Consider the following 6,077-nt stretch of genomic DNA (forward strand, 5'->3'; position numbering starts at 1 on the left):
GGGGGCGGGCTCCAGCGAGTACGGCGCGGGGCGCGCCCGGGGTGGGTGAGGGCGCGACGCGGCGGCTCCGGCTAGAGCGTGCAGGGGTTCGGCGCGGCGTTCGCCGGCGCGGGCGCGGGTACGCGACGTGCTGGCGAGCAGCTGCACGAGCGCGCGGGCGAGGGCGGGGCACGCGGAGCCACGCCGTCGGGGAGCTACGGGGCGCGCTGCGCTGGAGCGTTGGCACGGCGAGCGGCACAACGAGCGAGCACGGCGACATGCTGGAGCAGTGCATGTGAGCATCTGGGTGGGGAGACGGCTGGAAAAATCCTCCACCCAAGTGCATAAATTCCATTGGGGCAACTCGAGGAGGTAAAAAAAAATGCCTCCTGGGGGCACAACGGCTGGAGATGCTCTAAGCATTGTTGGGCACAGGGTGGACAATAATTTTTTCTTTGCTTACTAGTTGAGGGAAACATAATAATGTAAGATAAAAAAAATATGTTATTTTACTTAAATATAATTAATTATATGTTTGAAATAAAATGTTCATCTATAAAACATGGTCCTATGCACTAGGAAACATATTTGGTATTTCAAAAGGGTCCATATATTTGGAAGCAATCATGAAAGTTGTTCATATGTGTCAGACTATATGTTTATACAGTTTAATATTTTACGTATGCCTTTATAATGAAGGACGAAAAAAAGAAAGAAAAGTGAAAATAAGTATATAAGAAACAAGAAAAGAAACAGAAAATATTAATATATAATAAAAGTGGAAAGAAACAACAAATCATTATCTTTATCTTCACCTACTAATAAACCAGCGAGTGTGTCTGGTCGTATGTCGTCGCCAGTTTTATAAAAACGTCCCTGCAGTTTTTGATATTCAACCCGCAGTACGTTTTTAAGTGGATATAACTGAGAAAACGTTTCGTGTTTACAAAAAGGACCCTGCATTTTGAGTATTCAACCCGCGCCCCCCTTGGAAAAAAGCCTACCCGCACGACCCACACGACCCCAATCCCGTCTCCACCACGAGCGCGCCGCCACCCCTGCCACACCGTCGCGCGCCGCCGGACTGCCCCTCGCCGTCGCGCGCCGCCGGACTCCCCCTCGCCGTCGCGCGCCGACGGACTCCCCCTCGCCGGCGCGCCGCCGGAATCCACCTCGCCGTCGCGCCGCCGGAACTCGCCTTCACGCCACCGGAACCCATCCCGCCGTCGCGCCGCCGGAACCCACCCTGCCGTCGCGCAACGGCGTCCCCGGGGCACGAGCGAGTACAGAGGGGGCCGGGACCAGAGGCGGGATGCGAAAGCTGGAGCGTCGTGCGACACCTTGCGGCGGTCGTGGCCCTCACCGTCGCCTTCCCTCCTCTGTGGCCTGCCTGTGTCGTGGTCGTCGGGACTACTTGCCGTGGACGCGGTGGTTGACATCTACGGCTAGCCGTGGATTAGCACCTCGCTGCCTCCACAAAGTATGGATGCACCATCTTCTGCTGCGGAGCGTGTGCTACTCCAGAGTAATTTGCAATGTTGTGGCATATATGCTCGGTGGAAGAAGCTTCTGATTTTGATTTACAGGTGATGCTGACAGGTCAAAGCTGTTTTGTTGGCTGCTGGCTTCATGTGCTGTTATAGTTCGCTACGGACAGTACATAAGTTCCCTACAGCTACAAGTTTGGTGTACCATAATGTGTCATGTATTCAATTTTGAGGTTTGGTATTGATTCATTGATCCCCTTTCCTAGGATTCATTATTGGAAATTGATCTTGGGCTATGGAACTAAGATGATCTACTCAATAAGTTTTCTTACCACTATATCTTTTTTGTGTACTAAATCACTGATTAATTACTACACTTAGCAAGAAACAAAGCTAGCGTTCGAGGGTGTGGAGGAGGTGAAACACATGGGTCACCATCACCCTTTCCCTCTAGATCTGGTGCGTGTACTTTAACCTGGATATTCAGAGACGTCTTGAAAGGAAAACAATTTGGACATTAGTTGTATATTTGATGAAGCTATCTAATTTGGACTTGAAATTACACTGTAAAATTTCCTTTCAACTGCTAATTCAATTTACAAATTTTTGAACTTTACTTCTGCCACCATATGCTCCCAGTCATCCCCGCCGCATGTACGTCGCTGGTTCATCCCGATGCTTGTCATCCTCATCGTAACTGCCGTAGTTTGGCACCAGGCTACCTACCGGCGACGTTGCCCCGCATCCCGTTGCCAGCTACTGCTCCTTACGGGTCCGCGAGTACCCGCATGATTGGATGCCTTACAGGCACGCACGCTCCTTCCTGATCTGATTTGTTCTCATGGGAAATCACTTCCTCGCCAATTCCTCAAAGTTCGCAAACAGTTTTTATTTCATGGATTTATTTTTGGGAACTCCTAATGTTTTGCATTGTTTTACAGGGACCAATAGTTGGATGGAAAAAAATAGAGATTGGCGATGAAGAGTGAGAGCAGAGAGATGAGATATAAAGAGATCAGAGAGAGAGGCATTGACTGCTGCACATTTAGATAGATGCATGGTGCTTCTTGTATGATGTATGCTGTTACTAATTGATGCACATTTAGATAGAGAACATACATGTAGCTTTGCTACTGATTGCTGCTGTTATTGCTACAGCCTCATCAATCAATAGTACCTAATTTATATCCAGATAATTTGCATAGGTCATGAAGGGAAAAAGACGTCACTGAGCCGTTTGTTTCTAATTGCAAGGTTAAATAATTTTGTGTGTTCTAACTCTATGGGACAATCTGAAGTTATTTGGCTCAACGTCGTGCGACGAGTTTCCGACTTCACCGTGCCTGTACACCATTGACTTCACTGGAAATCTGTCTGCACGTACTTCATCGTCCGCCGGAACTTTGTCTGACCTGAGGTACGTACTACAGTCTCATGAATTTGAATGTGTCATCAACTATTACTTATTAGTTCTGTATATGTTCTTTAGTATATTGTAAGCTCTGAACAAGACAATGCCTAAAAGGGTCAGACATTGCTTTTCCGTGCCATTCAGTTTCTTCAGTTGAGTTGGCTACTTAAATTTCCACCATGTTAATTCTTTCGTTTGCGATTTCTCATTGGTGTTCATGTAATTACCCTGCAGCCTTTCTTAGTAGTGCCTAACATCTGATTGTTGTGCTTACATAGAACTGGAACTTTTCTGGATTTTGTAAGGCTTCAGATAACAACCCGGTGAGAGCTTATGGTTCAGTTAGAACCTACCTCTTTCTCTATCCTAATGCGATTTATAATGTTCTATTCTGGTGAGCATATGAGGCTGCAGTACTGGGTTTATGCTCAGAAGTTAAATTGCTTGCTGATTAATTCGCGTCATATTATTCACATCAAACAGCAGCAGTTTTCTTATCCAAGTACATTTGATTTTGTAGGCAGGGGGATTCAATACCAAGATTTATGATTTGGCATAAGTGAGATGACATATAGGTGAGTATGTTGTTCTGACTTTATGATACGAGTGTTTTGCACAAATATTTCTCAATAATGAGCATATGTTCTTTTCTGATGTTGCATTAGTCAATGTTTTGAAACTGATGTATCTGTGACAAAAATATTGAAGTTATGGACATGTTAATAATTGGTTATCAAGCAAAGGTACATTCACTAAATGTTAGTGGTTATCGGAAGAAGAAGTCAGTTCATTTACCGCTGCAGTAAAAAGTGGCACAACTGATTTTGTTCAGATACTAAATTTGCTTGCATGCTATTTCTATAGGCATTTCCTACATATTGAGGGGTATGCGTGATATCTTTTCTAAGGCCATGAAATATTTTCAGGTAGCTTTTCTTAATAAGGTCAATGGCTTGCGTACTGTACTTCTATAGATCCTTTCTTTCATAATGAGCTATGTGCATACTCTCTTTCCTCAAGTCAATATTTGATCAGGGAAGCTACTCGGTATTTTTGTTGAAGTTAGTATAACATGTCCCATAAATTCAGAAGTTAGTATAACATGACAATGAGGTTGCATCATGAGTCTGAAACCAAGCCTCTTCTGTTCACATAATGATCTCCTCACAAAACCAAAATCATTTGATGATTTATGTACAATTTTACTATACTCATTCTCCTGTCAGATTGAGAATGTGGTTCATGTAGAAAGGACTACATGCAGAAATAAGGATCATAGTAATACTTTTCCAATGATTCTCTCGGAGGTCATGTCTTCATGTTATTCAAGGATTTTGATATCCGAAAGTTATGACAATATAGATAGGGAGATAGCCTTCCGTGTCGCCGGAGGCCACTGTAGGCTGCACTGAAGGGCACACAGCAGGTAGACGGATGCGGCGATCCTGGATGTGCTTTGCTGCTGTCATTTTTTATCAAGGACGCCACTGTCCAAGTCGTTCTTCTGCCTTGGTTAGTAGTGCTTCTCTTCCATTCCACATACGAACACCCATGGAGAAGCTCATTCATAAAACATCCATCTGTGAATGAATTTGTCATATATTACCATCTGCAATGGACATGATAATGGTAGAACACTTGTGATCATGGACAGATGTTTAAGGTTTTATTTTCCCGTTGCAACGCACGGGCATCACACCAAGGATTTTTTTTATTTCACTTTACTTGGTATATGAACTAATCCTGAATGGAAAATAGTTTGTGCTGCTATCATCGATAGATTATAAACATTGCTAGCTTCTTGTGTGTAGGCTTGTTCTGTGCTAGACTACCAAAATATGTTTTGCTTCGATAATTTTTATTTATGTACTAACAATGTCCTGGGTCCATGTTCACATTGAAGCTTATAGTACATGTTTTCATTCTAAGCCATTATATAGTTATTCGTTTTGGAAATTGTCTAGCCTGACATTTTTCAGAATTTGTACAAGTCTTTTAACAAATTTTGGTATCCTTTGGACAGGAAGCTTTAGAATGCTGGCAGCTGATGGGGATTATAAGAACTTAAATGCCAGAGAAGTCGTGCTCCCCTTTCCGACGACGACTCAGACTTGAAGTCCCTTATGTGCTCGATACAAACGCCTCCCTTTTTTGTACTTAGAATGACTGGTGTCTGACACAAACCACTATTATAGTCAAGAGTCAAGACCATCGTTGTGCAATGCTCTGGGTCTTGCCGGACAGGAACCGCGCTCCGCGACAGGCGAAACCTAATTCATGGTAATTATGTTTGCTTCGTTACGAAGCGGGGAGTAGGAGGTTAGGGGTGATGTTGGGTGTCTGGACGATGCCCTGAGGACCTTCTGACCGAGCTTGGCATCCTGTAGGCCTCACGCTCCCCGAGGCTACCACACCTTGCCGGCGTGCGGTCTGTCATGGTGGCAGTGGATGGGCTCTGGGCGGTCATCATGGCGGAGATGAGGCGGATCTTACGCAATGTCGTATGTGTTGTCATGGCGTTGTACGTGATGCGATCCCGTTGCAACGCACGGGCAATTCTCCTAGTAGAATTAAAAAACACAGGGGAAAAAGGTACCAAACTTGGTTGGCCCGGTACCGGGGATCATTTTCCTTTGCTTATGATCGGATAGGAAAGTGAGCTTCTGATCCAACCTAACATACATCCTCTTTTATGCTTCGCGAGGCATAACAAATCTACAATTTTGGATGAAATTCAGCGGATGAGTCAAAATGTTTTTTTCCTCACATGACAGCCTATGCTTTTGTCTCATTTGAGGCATAGAGTTGTCAAAGGCTATGAAAACAATCCTCGCAAAAAAAAAAGACTGAAAACACCATCCATGGATGAATTTTATGCCTTTGCCATTCAACTTGCACCTTGAAATGTACTCCCTCATAGTGTTAAAAAACGTCTTACATTTTCTGAAGGAGGGAGTATGAGCGAATCATGCAGTGAATGGTCATGTTCTCCCTTGTGTCCAGCAATAATGCATGCACCCATGCAGGACAAGCTAGATTATGCATTCCTCCCATGAATGAATTTTAAGCCTCTGCTACTGCTAGCTTAAATCACAAGATCACTTGAAGGATACCACTAAGATGTAAATCTGTCAAATCACACAATTAAGTCTCACTTGTACCAATTAGTCACTTTATTGTAGTCTGCAGTACTGTAGTGC

The 6,077-nt window shown here is 44.3% G+C and overlaps 1 long non-coding RNA gene across 5 annotated transcripts; it reads left to right on the forward strand.

Annotated features, from left to right (window-relative positions):
• Positions 1-958: 958 nt before the first annotated feature.
• LOC109753803 (uncharacterized) lies at positions 959-5,554 on the forward strand. 5 transcript variants are annotated; one of them, XR_012184033.1, is made up of 10 exons: positions 959-1,459; positions 1,566-1,925; positions 2,106-2,273; positions 2,408-2,542; positions 2,721-2,883; positions 2,956-3,029; positions 3,156-3,200; positions 3,398-3,452; positions 4,240-4,389; positions 4,901-5,099. It is a non-coding gene; the product is annotated as an uncharacterized lncRNA (long non-coding RNA). The 5 variants fall into 5 exon arrangements; XR_012184031.1 differs by lacking the exon at positions 2,956-3,029 and adding an exon at positions 3,742-3,803; XR_012184029.1 differs by lacking the exon at positions 2,956-3,029 and adding an exon at positions 5,265-5,554 and having other exon boundaries at positions 982-1,459; positions 4,901-5,157.
• The last annotated feature ends 523 nt before the right edge of the window (positions 5,555-6,077 follow it).

The sequence above is a fragment of the Aegilops tauschii genome, chromosome 5 (assembly GCF_002575655.3).
Source record: "Aegilops tauschii subsp. strangulata cultivar AL8/78 chromosome 5, Aet v6.0, whole genome shotgun sequence".
NCBI lineage: Eukaryota > Viridiplantae > Streptophyta > Magnoliopsida > Poales > Poaceae > Aegilops > Aegilops tauschii.